The sequence below is a fragment of the Carassius carassius genome, chromosome 43 (genome assembly GCF_963082965.1).
Source record: "Carassius carassius chromosome 43, fCarCar2.1, whole genome shotgun sequence".
Taxonomy (NCBI): domain Eukaryota; kingdom Metazoa; phylum Chordata; class Actinopteri; order Cypriniformes; family Cyprinidae; genus Carassius; species Carassius carassius.
In genome coordinates, this window is record NC_081797.1 from 25041071 (window position 1) to 25055655 (window position 14585).

The 14585-nt window shown below is 38.3% G+C and overlaps 1 long non-coding RNA gene across 1 annotated transcript; it reads right to left on the minus strand.

Annotated features, from left to right (window-relative positions):
• Window positions 1-7702: 7702 nt before the first annotated feature.
• On the minus strand, window positions 7703-13983 carry LOC132125415 (uncharacterized). The gene is made up of 2 exons (XR_009426910.1): window positions 13716-13983; window positions 7703-7805 (listed from the first exon to the last, which is right to left on the minus strand). It is a non-coding gene; the product is annotated as an uncharacterized LOC132125415 (long non-coding RNA).
• Window positions 13984-14585: the final 602 nt, after the last annotated feature.

Below are 14585 nucleotides of genomic sequence, written 5' to 3' on the forward strand. Positions count from 1 at the left end.
GAGCCTAAACATGCTCGAAAAGTCATGAAACTTTGCACACACCTCAGAACTGGCGAAAATTTACGTCTGATATGGGTTTCAGAAGTGGGTGTGGCAAAATGGCTCGACAGCGTCACCTATACACGTTCAACGGTGTGCACCTCGAGCTACGTTTCACGTACATGTATGAAAATTGGTATACACATGTATCTCTCCAATACCTACAAAAAAGTCTCTTGGAGCAAAATCCGAAACCCAACAGGAAGTCGGTTATTTTTAATTTTATGACCAAATTTTGTGTCATTTTTGTCATTTCCATGCGTTGTATTTTAACGAACTCCTCCTAGAGATTAATTCAGATCAACACCAAAGTTGGTATGCCTAATCTAAAGGCCTTTGCGATGTTAAATTGCGAAGATTTTGAGTTTTCGTTAAAGGGCGTGTCCGTGGCGGCCTGGCGAATTTCGATGATTCGCCATGAAAAATGAAGTTGCTATAACTCAGACATACAATGTCCAATCTGCCCCAAACTTCAAATGTTTGATGAGACTCTGAACCTGAACAGATTGAAATGCCCATATTCAGTTATAGTCATAGCGCCACCTATTGGCAACAGGAAGTGACATATTTTACACTGCGACTAACTACTCCTAGAAATTTTATGACATCAATGTCTTTTTTGTGGTCAGTCTAATCTAAAGGCTTGTGCGATGTTAAGTTGTGAAGATCTTGAGTTTTCGTTAAAAGGCGTAACCATGGCACCGTGACGAAGTTCGATGTCTCGCCATGGGAATAAAAGATGTTATAACTCAGGCATAAAATGTCTGATCTTCCCCAAACTTCACATGTGTGATAAGAGTCCTGGCCTGAACAGATCTGAAGGCCAATATTCCATTGGGTGTGGCAAAATGGCTCGATAGCGCCACCTATACATTTTCAACATAGCGCGCCTCGAGCTCCGTTTCACGTACATGTACAAAAATCGGTACACACATGTAACACACCAATACCTACAAAAAAGTCTCTTGGTACGAAATCCAAAACCCAACAGAAAGTCGGTTATTTTTAATTTTATGAGCAAATTTTGTGTCATTTTTGTCATTTCCATGCGTTGTATTTTAACGAACTCCTCCTAGAGATTCATTCAGATCAACACCAAAGTTGGTATGCCTAATCTAAAGGCCTTTGCGATGTTAAATTGCGAAGGACTTGAAGTTTCGTTAAAGGGCGTGTCCATGGCGGCCTGACAAATTTCAATGTTTCGCCATGAAAAAGGAAGTTGCTGTAACTCAGACATACAATGTCCAATCTGCCCCAAACTTCACATGTTGGATAAGACTCTTGACCTGAACAGATCTGCATGCCAATATTCAGTTATAGTCATAGCGCCACCTATTGGCAACAGGAAGGGAAATATTTTACACTGCGATAAACTACTCCTAGAAATTTTATGTCATCAATGTTATTTTTGTGGTCAGTCTAATCTAAAGACCTGTGTGATGTTTAGTTGAAAAGATCTTGAGTTTTCGTTAAAAGGCGTGTCCATGGTGCCGTGACGAAGTTCGATGTGTCGCCATGGGAATAAAAGATGTTATAACTCAGGCATAAAATGTCCGATCTTGCCAAAACTTCACATGTGTGATAAGGGTCCTGGCCTGAACAGATCTGAAGGCCAATATTCTATTGGGTGTGGCAAAATGGCTCGATAGCGCCACCTAAACACTTTCAACTGAGTGCATATACACTTTCAACGGAGTGCACCTCGAGCTATGTTTCACAAACATGTACAAAAATCGGTACACACATGTACCACACCAATATCTACAAAAAAGTCTCTTGGTACGAAATCCGAATCCCAACAGGAAGTCGGTTATTTAGAATTCCATGGCGGCCTGACAAATTTCGATGTTTCGCCATGAAAAAGGAAGTTGTTGTAACTTAGAAATACAATGTCCAATCTGCCCCAAACTTCACATGTTGGATAAGACTCTTGACCTGAACAGATCTAAATGCCAATATTCAGTTATAGCCATAGCGCCACCTGCTGGCAACAGGAAGTGACATGTTTTACGTTGTAACAAACTACTCCTAGAAATTTAATGACATCAACATTTTATTTTGGTCAGTCTAATCTAAAGGTCTTTTTAATGTTAAATTGTGGAGATCTTGAATTTTTGTTTAAGGGCGTGTCCATGGCGCTGTGACAAAATTTGATGTCTCGCCACAGCAAGAGAAGTTGTTGTAACTCAGGCATAAAATGTTCAATCTTCCCCAAACTTCACATGATTGATAAGAGTCCTGGCCTGAACACATCTGAAGGCCAATATTCCATTATAATGATAGCGCCACCTGCTGGCAACATGAAGATTGGCACATATTAATGACTTTGACATATTGCAATTATGTTTATGACATGAAATGCATATTTCTCACCGTTCATCTTTTTACTAAATCAACTCGCTGGCGGTGAGCCCGGGTGCGAGGGCCCGTTCATCGCTGCTTGCAGCTTTAATTATTATTATTATTCTCCAGAATGAATCGCATTTTTGAGGGCCTAAACATACTCAAAAGTCATGAAACTTTGCACACACCTTAAAACCCGGCGAAAATGTACATCTGATATGGGTTTCAGAAGTGGGTGTGGCAAAATGGCTCGACAGCGCCACCTATACATGTTCAACGGTGTGCGCCTCGAGTTATGTTTCACGTACATGTATAAAAATCGGTACACACATGTAACTCTCCAATACCTAAAAAAAAGTCTCTTAGAGCAAAATTCTAAACCCAACAGGAAGTCGGTTATTTTTAATATTATGAGCAAATTTTGTGTCATTTTTGCCATTTCCATGCGTTGTATTTTAACGAACTCCTCTTAGAAACTTATTCAGATCAACACCAAATTTGGTATGCCTAATCTAAAGGCCTTTGCAATGTTAAATTGCGAAGATTTAGAGTTTTCGTTAAAAGGCGTGTCCGTGGCGGCCTGGCGAATTTCGATGATTCGCCATGAAAAATGAAGTTGCTATAACTCAGACATACAATATCCAATGTGCCCAAAACTTCACATGTTTAATAAGACTCCTGACCTGAACATATTTACATGCCCATATTCAGTTATAGTCATAGCGCCACCTATTGGCAACAGGAAGTGAAATATTTTACACTGCGACAAACTACTCCTAGAAATTTTATGATATCAATGTTATTTTTGTGGTCAGTCTAATCTAAAGACCTGTGTGATGTTTAGTTGTGAAGATCTTGAGTTTTCGTTAAAAGGCGTGTCCATGGCGCCGTGACGAAGTTCAGTGTGTCGCCATGGGAATAAAAGATGTTATAACTCAGGCATAAAATGTCCGATCTTGCCCAAACGTCACATGTGTGATAAGGGTCCTGGCCTGAACAGATCTGAAGGCCAATATTCCATTGAGTGTGGCAAAATGGCTCGATAGCGCCACCTATACACTTTCAACTGAGTGCATATACACTTTCAATGGAGTGCGCCTCAAGCTATGTTTCACGTACATGTACAAAAATCGGTACACACATGTAACACACCAATATCTACGAAAAAGTCTCTTGGTACGAAATCCGAATCCAAACAGGAAGTCAGTTATTTAGAATGTTCCCTGCAAAATTGGTGTTTTTTTTTGGCATTTTCAGGGGTTGTACTTTAACAAACTCCTCCTAGAGATTTATTCAGATCAACATCAAACTTGGTCAGTTAAATCTAAAGGCCTTTGCGAAGTTAAATTGGGAAGATCTTGAGGTTTCGTTAAAGGGAGTGTCCATGGCGGCCTGACAAATTTCGATGTTTCGCCATGAAAAAGGAAGTTGCTGTAACTCAGACATACAATGTCCAATCTGCCCAAAACTTCACATATTAGATAAGACTTCTGCCCTTAACAGATCTACATGCCCATATTCACTTATAGTTATAGCGCCACCTGCTGGCAACAGGAAGTGGAATATTTTACGCTTTGACAAAGTACTCCTAGAAATATTTTGACATTAATGTATTTTTTTGTGGTCAGTCTAATCTTAAGGCCTGTGCAATGTTAAATTATGGAGATCTTGAGTTTTTGTTAAAGGGTGTGTCCATGGCACCATGACAAAATTTGATGTCTCGCCACAGGAAAAGAAGTTGTTGTAACTCAGGCATAAAATGTCCGATCTTCCCCAAACTTCACATTTGTGATAAGACTCCTGGTCTGAACACATCTGAAGGCCAATATTCCATTATAATGATAGCGCCACCTGCTGGCAACAGGAAGATTGGCACATATATGGAATAAACATTGATATATTCTACTTATATTTATGAGTTTAAATGCATATTTCTCACCGTTCACCTATTTTCTAAAGCCACTCGCTGCTGGTGAGCCCGGGTGCGAGGGCCCGTTCATCGCTGCTTGCAGCTTTAATTTTTTGTTGTTGTTGCTAATTGTGCTGTTTTCATTACAGCTTTAGAAATCTATTAGGCCTTTTCCTTTTCTGACAGTTTCAGGAATTTAAAAAAAATCTAAAAATACTTATTGGTGCTGCAAATAATAATTTCAAACTCATTTGATACTGACATCGGAAAAAAATAAACAAACACAGAACTCAAAAATATTTATTTCAAGATGCAATAAAAGAAAACTGTACACTTGAATTTATATATATATATATATATATATATATATATATATATATATATATACCGATTTGGGTGCACTTTGGATTCCCTGTAAGCTATAATGGTGATGGAAAGAGAGTGGTGGATAAAAAAAACAACGATATGTCGCATCTAGGGTACACCAGCGTGAATACAAAAAAAAAAAAACACCAGCGGGAAGACTTGAAACGTCAACTCATTTACGCCGACATCACCTTAGTGTGTCAGTATCTGGGAAAAGACGAAAAAAAGGAGAAACATACACGCAACAAACTATCCCCGCAGCATTTAGACAGACATTTCCAACGGATTCAAACAGTGCAAAAGACATCACCACGGCGATTGGTAGGCTACATTTACGTTATAGCCGCGGATTTGAGACCTTACTATTTACCATTCATTCTATCATCACCATTATAGCTTACAGGGAATCCAAAGTGCACCCAAACACCAGACCTGTTGGTTATTGGAGGATCTTCTATTTCTGGTCTGTTAAACGCATTAGCCATTTTGCAACGAGCCTTCAGCGCGTACTGAGTGAGCGAGCGCCTTACTCTGTAGTGGAAAACGTAGGTTTTAAGAACATGCTTAATGTAATTGAGCCCCGTTACAATATTCCTTCAGGAGCCCATTTCAGACAGACCGTAATTCCTGCTTTGTTCCAAAAAACATAAGCCCTATAGAGAACCAATTGAGTAAAAACACACTCAATATAAAGAGTTATAGAGTTCCATGTAAAAAGTTACATCTTTGTATTTGTTCATATAACTACTACAATAATATAACATTTTCATTTTTTTTACAAGGAGCTGTTTTTGTTTTATACAGTATGCTGCTAAGAAAACACCATAGAAGATGGGTAAAGAATAGCTCCATCATTGTTCAATGTAAAAAAAAAAAAAAACATACTTTGTTAGTTTTAATAAACATTTAATAAACATTTTTTAAAAATCAAGGAAATTTATCTGCCAATTTTTTCTTTTTGCTGTATCTAAAACGTACCGAGCCGTGACACCAGTGTATCGTATCGAACCGAACCGTGAATTTTGTGAACCGTTACACCCCTTATATATATATATATATATATAAAAATGCAAAAGTTTATATTTAATTTTTTTTTATCGAGTGTACAGCTGTACAGTTTCATTTTTTGTATCTTGAAAAAAATATTTCTGTGTTCTTTATCCCTCTGTGTTGTGTTTAACTTTTCAGTTTGGAAGATCAATGATTCTTTAAATCTCCTTTGTGAATGCTATAAATGTATAAATAGTCCTCACTATAGATAAGCTCACAAAAATAGATAGCTGGCAATTACTAAATATTTTATAAAAACCTGACTTTATCATGAATTACAGCTGGAATATATGTCAATAAAGCAGTTATTAGCAAACTGACCAACTATTATCATGTGTCTAAATAATAAGATTTATATATTTACACTAAAATAGTTCATTAATCATTTAATTTCACTTTCTTAATGATCTCATAAACCACTGACAACTCCTTAATAACTGGTTTGTAAATAATGCAATAATTTATAAATGATAAATTGATCCTTAAAGTATGAAAAAAATACAATGATTGAACTTTATAGATATGCTCAATAACAAAATATTTATAGCTGTATTTATGAACTGCTTAATAATGCCTATTAAAGGAGTGCTATTAGGCTTTTTCACTTTTTCAACTTTAGTTAGTCTGTAATGTTGCTGTTTCAGCATAAAAAAGTTCTGCAAAGTTACAAAGCTGAAAGTCCAATTCAAAAGGAGATATTTTATTTAACAAAAATCACTTTTTAAAAACTACAACGAACAAATTGTTTGGACTACAACAAGCATTTTCCGGGATTTGTGATAACACAAATATTGACGAATGGGATGTGAAAAAAGACTGGAAGAGAAAAAAAAAACTCCTTATATTCAGTTGTGCAGAATTATGAGGCACTTTTTCCTTTACTGATAAAATGAGCCAAAAAAGACATTTCACTCAGACTGAAAAAAACAAAATTATTAGATCCTCATGAGAAATATTCAAAATTAGATCACTACAGTAATTGCAAAGTAAAGACATGACCACTGGACAGCAAAATGCTTACTGGGTCAGAAGGGTCAGAAAAACAAACAGGTGGAGAAGACCAGAAACACGTAAACTGCAAAAGAATTAAGAATTAAAGTGAAGAATTAGGTGTGAAAAAATCAGTGAGAATTTAGTCTACAGTGCAACCATTTTCCAGAACTGCAACTTTCCTGGAGTCTACGAATTACAACATGTCAGGTTCTGAGAGATGTAAAAAGATCCCAAAAAATGACTTAATTAGAATAGCACAACGTATTGTGGAATACTATATTAAGACTTTATATATAGGCTTTATGAACAGATAGGTTTTGAGAGATTATTGAAGGACTAGCATCACCTCCTCTTGTACGACGGTTTGAGGAATATATCCTCCAGATTGTACCGCCACTCCCTATATGCAGAGTACGCAGTCTTCGTAGGGCACCAACTCCCAGAGGGGGCACCATCCCAGTTGCTCAAAAAAAAAAAAAAACATGCGCCATTCACCCATCCGCGCTCGCGACCGCTCGCACCTAATGTTTGCGGATGAATGTTCATTATTGATGGATGGACATCTATGCCCGGGTAAAGAACATCAACAATCAGGCACAGAGAAAAGAAAAATAAAGTAAAAAACAAAACAAAAACAGGCATAAAGTTGGCTTGACAGTGGACATTCGAGAGTCTCAAATTTAGGGACCGTCTCTAAAGTTACATGTGATATTGTTATACACTTTTCAAACGTCAGTAGCATTTGAAGAGAATGACTTACAGTCATAAAAACAACTGTAATTGTTTATCTAGGTGACAGCTATAATGCACAATTAAATTGAATGTTTGATATTTATTCAAACAAACTGTAAGTCATATGTAAATTGATACTTTTTCACATGGGCTCAAACGCAAATTTGAAGCTCAATAGCATTTGAGGAGAAAGACTTGCAGTCATAAAACAATTGTAATGTGTTTATTTAGGTGTCAGCTACGATGCACACCTTATACATTTTTTATATATATTAAAATAAAGTGTTACTAAAGTTATATATATTGTTCTGTGTATGTGATTTCAAAGTCTAGATGGGTCGGATTAACCCTTTAACTGCCGTATCCCTTAAAACTTGATTGCCTGAGGGGGCGCTGCTGAGCTCTAATGGAGTAAGACGTGAGTTTGGAAGCTCCTGCCGATTTTGATTAATATTGTAATTCTTTTGCACTTTTTCGACACATATTTAGTATAGTCTTGCTCCGCTGATTTTTTTTTGTTAGAAAGTTTAACTCTGGACTGCGTAAGATGGCTGGAAAGAACTCTAAATCTCGCAAAACTATTCAGACACAACTGCGGCCTAGTCCTCAAATCGCGACCACACCCTCGAGTGGGTCATCTGTTGCCTCAGAGGTCGAGGGCGCCTCGGCGCATGCTAACCTTGACATCAATGCATTCAAGCTCGAGTTATTGGCCTCGGTGAGGAAAGAGATTGCTGATATTTTTAAAAAGGAACTCCAGGATACACTCGGGGATGCTCTGCCTACTATTAGGCTTGACCTGCAAGCGGTAAAGTCACAGCTGGCGAATGATAAAGCTGCTACCAAGGCTACCATGTCCAAGCTTAAAGATACGGTTGGAGAAATGGAGCACGCACTCACTGAGTGTTCCGATGACATCGCCGAGATGAAAACTACTATCGAGCGCCTCACAGCTAACGTAGCCAAGCTGGAAAATAAATGTGAAGACTTGGAGTCTAGATCACGGCGCAACAACGTGAGGATAGTGGGTGTACCGGAGGGCCCTGACACCTGTACCACTGCAGCTGTGGCCGCCTTGCTGAAGGAAGCGTTCAATCTGGAAAAGGAGCCGCTTTTGGACCGGTCCCACCGCACCCTCCAACCCAAACCCAAGCCTGGTGACCGTCCGCGAGCCATTGTGTGCAGGTTTCATTATCACAGTGACTGTGTGGACATTCTGCGCCGCGCTAGAGAGCTCCGACAGATTAAAGTCAGAGGCGTGACTGTCTCAGTCTTTCCTGACCACACCGCCAAGATAGCTCGGGCTCGGGCTGCATTCAATGAGGTTAGACGCCAACTTCGTGGCATTGATGGTGCGCGTTATGGTCTGTTTCATCCAGCGCGACTTCGCGTCACATACAACGGTGTTGAGAAGGATTTCGTTTCTGCGGAGGAAGCCAGCGACTTTGTCAAAACTTTGGTTCCTGGGTGAGCTCCAATAGCCTTTAAGATCTGTTCTACTCCAGTCTTAAATCTATATATTTTGTTCAGATTTAGATAGTTTTCTGGCTTGCTACACTTACTAAATTAATGTAATTATGGTTTGTTTGTAGCAGGTACATTTTTTTTTATTATTATTTTTTTTATTTTCCTCAATCTTGTTAACAAGACTATACCATATTTTGTGTTTTCTCATTTTATGCCTTCTGCATCTATTTGCGCAAGACTCTGAGGGCCTACTGTTATTTGTTCATTTGTATTTTCACGTGCTCTACTGTATTCATGCGCATTTGTTAAATAATGTTGAGATCGGCGGGAGTTTTTTTTTTTTTTTCTTTTCTCTCTCTCTCGCTTTTGTTTGTTCGGCATTGTCTCCGGGTTGTTCAACACTATTGTGGACAACTTGTGGTTATTGTGGGAAACACTGCTGTCTCCTTTGTTCCGTAGTTATATGGGGACTTTGGGTGTATTTGTGTTTAAGGGATTGATGGGGTGGGGGGGGTGGGGAGGGGAGGGTGTTTCACCTCGGCTCTGTATGACCATTTTGATTTTTTTTTATTCAGATGGTTAATGACAATATATATCCCAGCATTGCTGGGTCAGGCACACCTCTCAGATTCATCAGTTGGAATATATGTGGTATGGTAATCCTGTTAAGAGATCTAAGGTTTTTGCGCACTTGAAACGTTTAAACTCTGATTTAGTATTTTTGCAGGAGACTCACCTTCGTGTTAAAGATCAGTGCAGGTTACATTGCCCCTGGGTAGGCCAAGTCTTCCACTCAAATTTTAATTCAAAAGCAAGGGGGGTCGCCATTTTAATTAACAAAAAAGTTCAGTTCTCATCCACTGATGTTATTGCTGATAGGAATGGCAGATATCTTATAGTTGCTGGGACCCTGATGCAAAAGAAGGTTTTGTTGGTAAACGTATACGCCCCTAACTTCGATGATGTTGAATTCGCTAACAGATTTCTGAGTAACATCCCCTTCTTGAACACACACTTGCTGATCCTTGGTGGGGATCTAAATTGTGTTTTTGACCCAATCTTGGATCGGTCTAATCCTCGAAATCTGACTCGATCTGCTATGTCTAAAGCATTCTCTGATTTTATGGAACAGAATAGTCTTATTGATCCATGGAGATCCCGTAACCCCTCTATTAAAAAATTCTCTTTCTTTTCCCAGGTGCACCATTCATACTCTAGAATTGATTACTTTTTTATTGATAGTACACTTAATTCATGTGTTAATTCTTCTGACTATTTAGGTATTGTAATATCTGACCATTCACCTCTATTATTAGATATTCAACTCTTTAATTATAAACCTAGCCCACCACTTTGGAGATTTAACTCTCTTCTTTTGGCAGACAAAGAATTCTGTGAACTCATTTCAAACTCTATTGATGAGTTCTTGTCTTTTAATCACAATGACTCCTCTTCGTATTCATTGCTGTGGGAAACACTTAAATGTTACCTGAGAGGTCAAATTATTTCTTACTCTGCTCTTTCTAATAGAAAGATTAATGGTAAGCTTAATGCACTTACATCTGTGATCAGTAACCTTGATCAGAAATATGCATTGAACCCTTCTCCAGAACTTCTTAAGCAGCGTCTCGATTTGCAAGCAGAATTTGATCTTATTTCAACTAAAGAGGCAGAGCGCTTGCTACTACGTAGCCGTGGCTCATACTACGAACATGGTGATAAGGCAAGTCGTTTACTGGCACATCAGTTACGACGACAGGCCACTTCCCGTTTGATACCTACTATTAAAAACACTTATGACATTATTACTGCAGACCCCTTAGAAATTAAAGCTACTTTTAAATCATTTTACTCTTTATTATATAAATCTGAATTTCCTACAGATAACACTAAAATTAATACATTTCTTCAGAATCTTTCGAACCCTGTCATTGATTCTATTACTGCCATGCAAATGGACTCTCCACTCTCTCTTGAAGAAGTATTAAATGCAATTAATGTCATGCAATCTAATAAAGCCCCAGGCCCCGATGGGTTTCCGATTGAATTTTTAAAAAAATTTATTGGCAAATTGGCACCATTACTTTTATCCGTATTCACTGAATCCCTGGAAAGTGGTTCTTTACCACCTACCATGACACAAGCTACTATTGCTCTCCTTCTCAAAAAGGACAAAGATTCAACCTCCTGTGGGTCTTACAGACCATTGTCTTTGCTTAACGCTGACGTCAAGGTATTGGCTAAAGTAATTGCATCCCGCTTAGAGAATGTGCTTCCTCATATTATATCCGAAGAGCAAAATGGTTTTATAAAGGGACGTCAATTGTTTTTTAATACCCGTACACTTTTCAATATAATTTATTCTAAACACTCTGCTGAACTTCCTGAGCTTGTGATTTCTTTGGACGCAGAGAAGGCATTTGATAGGGTAGAGTGGGAGTACTTGTTTGCAGTTTTAAAAAAATTTGGATTTGGTGAAAATTTTATTTCTTGGATTCGCCTCCTCTATTCATCTCCTAAGGCCAGTGTTCATACTAATGATGTCTATTCTGATTATTTTACCCTTGAACGTGGAACTCGCCAAGGGTGTCCCTTATCACCTTTGCTCTTTGCTATTGCTATCGAGCCTCTGTCAATTACATTAAGATCTTCCCCTTTATTCAAAGGAATCATCCGTAACAGAACTGAATATAAACTATCATTGTATGCGGATGATTTGCTATTATATATATCTGATCCTTCACTCTCTATCCCTGCTGTTTTAAGTATTCTGGAGAAGGTTATAAATTAAATTTGGAGAAAAGTGAGTGTTTTCCCATTAATACTGCAGCATGTCATATGCATCAGTCAGATTTGCCTTTTCGATTTAGTCCATCAGGGTTTAAATACCTCGGTGTCAACGTGACACGTTCTATGTCTAGCCTTTCTTCTGCGAATTTCACTCCCCTTATCTCTAAGATTACAACCAATATTCAAAGATGGGGTAACCTCCCCCTTTCTTTAATCGGCAAGATCAATGCTGTTAAAATGAATATTTTACCAAAATTTCTATTCTTATTCCAGTCAATTCCTCTTTTTCTGCCAAAACATTTTTTTGTCGCACTTGATAAGTTAATTTGTTCTTTTATTTGGGGTGGAAAACCTCCTAGGATTCGTAAAACTCTACTGCAGAGATGCAGGCTTAGTGGAGGACTAGCATTACCTAATTTTTTTAATTACTATTGGGCGGCTCACATTCATAAACTTTGCTACTGGTTAAAATCCCCTGGATCCTCTTGGTGTAAATTGGAACTATCATCCTGTAGGGGATCTTCTGTACCTGCTTTACTTTATACCTCTTTACCCACAACACCTTCTCTATATACCGATAATCAAGTGGTTCTTAATACGCTCAAAATCTGGTATCAATTTAGACGACACTTTAAATTTGTAAATGGTTCTTCCTTGGGTCCTATCAATGACAACCACTTATTTCCTCCATCGCTTTCAGATTCGACATTTTCACTGTGGTATGACAAGGGTATAACACAATTTAGGGATTTATATGTAGACGGTGTCTTCGACAGTTTTACCAATTTGTCATCTCGCTATGAACTCCCTGTTAGTCATCTGTTTCGCTATTTTCAAACTCGCAATTTTGTCGCTAAGTGTTTCCCTAATTTCCCCTCTTTACCTCCAGAGCATTGCTGGGAAACCATGCTTTAATTTGTCCCTCATAACAGAGGAATCATTTCTGAGCTGTATGACATTATTTTAGCTTTTAGCGATGATTCAATTGGCAAACTTAAGTGTACATGGGAAAGGGAACTGGGAATACAAATACAGGAGGAGTCATGGGAACAGGCCATAGAGAGGATACGTTCTACCACGACTTGTGCTCGTCTTGGACTTATTCAATTTAAGGTCTTACATAGGGTACATTTCTCTAAGCTTAGACTATCAGAAATATACCCGGACGTGGAAGACAAATGCGATAAATGTCATGGCTCACCTTGTCATCTTAGCCACATGTTTTTTTTTTGTCCTGATTTGAAAGATTTCTGGCTGGGTTATTTTAATATTATGTCCTCTGTTCTTGGGGTAAATCTCCAACCTTGTCCTCTGATTGCTATATTTGGAATTCCTGACCCCTCACTTGCACTTAACCCTACACAAAAGGACATCATAGCTTTTACATCTTTACTAGCAAGGCGCTCTTTATTGTTACACTGGAAGTCAGCTAAATATCCTTCTGTCTCTCGATGGCTCAGAGACGTCATGTATTTTTTAAAACTTGAGAAAATTAAATACACGTTGAGAGGATGTACAGTCAAATTTTTCCATAAATGGCAACCTTTTATTTCCTATTTCACTGATTTAGTGGTACTACCCAATTGAATGTGTGCCTTTTTTTTTTTTTTTTGTACTATTTTCTATTGCATAAATAACCAGTAATATGTGTGGTGGTCGTGGTGTGCCGTGGGGTGGGTGGGGTGGGTGGGTGAGTGGGGGGGGGGTGTTCATTGTTTATTATAGTACTCTGTGATCCATTGTAATGATTTTCTCCTACATCTTGATCAAAGTGTTTTTGGTTTGTTTTTGATTATGCATATTTTTATGCATTTGTATGTGTTTGTGTGCATGTGGATGTATATATATGTGTTTTATATGCGTGTATGTGTCCATGTACATATTCATTTATGTTTAAAGAGGGAGGAAAAAGGAAAGAAGGGAGAAAAAAGGGGGAAAAAAGGATAAATTGTATCTGTGAATTGAAATATTGTATTGTTTTGCTTTTCCCAATAAAAAGAAAGTAAAAAAAAAAAAAAAAAAAAACTTGATTGCCAGAGGGTTACTGTAAATGCTTATGCCCGCTGGGCACAGTTTTCCCGATGCCACCGGGGTGGCGTTTGCACTGACGGCTTGAGCCCGCCATCGCTGCTTGCAGCTATATTTCTTCTTCTTCTTATTATTATTATTATTATTTATTTATTTTTTTTATTAAACCTTCCGGGGGTTTTTGGGGGCCTTAACATGCTCAAAAACTCTTGAAAATTGGCACACACATTGGAACCTGCGGCCATCAGGACGCCACAGAGACTGGGACCCGGGCATGGCACAGGGGCTTTACAGCGCCCCCTGGAACACAGTCAGAAATCTTGAACCATAGCTCACACACACTTGCATGTATTTATATGAAACTCAGTACACTTATAGATCTCATTGAGCTGAACAACTTTCGCGCTTTATGTCATAGGCTCCGCCCAACAGGAAGTAAGCTATTCAGGGCTGTTTAAAAAAAGCATGCTCTGGAATTTGATATACTTGTCATAGTTTTTTTACCTGATTGCCACCAAACTCGGTCAACATGATCTCAAGACATTGGGGATGAAAAATTGCCAGGGGATTTATGATATCTCGAACGGTTTGCCCGTGGCGTGGCGTTGAAATTAGGGCAAAAAATTAGAAACAGTAAATGCCTAATAACATCCACATACATTGCCTGAGTTTGATCAAACTTCATTGGTTTGTTCGATGTATGATACCGATCGTATATATGTGACTATTAAAAGTCAACGTTATAGCGCCACCAACTGGCAGCAGGAATTGAGTCATTTTCAATATGCTTTGAATTCAGTATCTTATTTTTACTCGATTTGCTTCAAACTTCATCAGAAAAATGACAAAACATGGCCGATGTAAATCT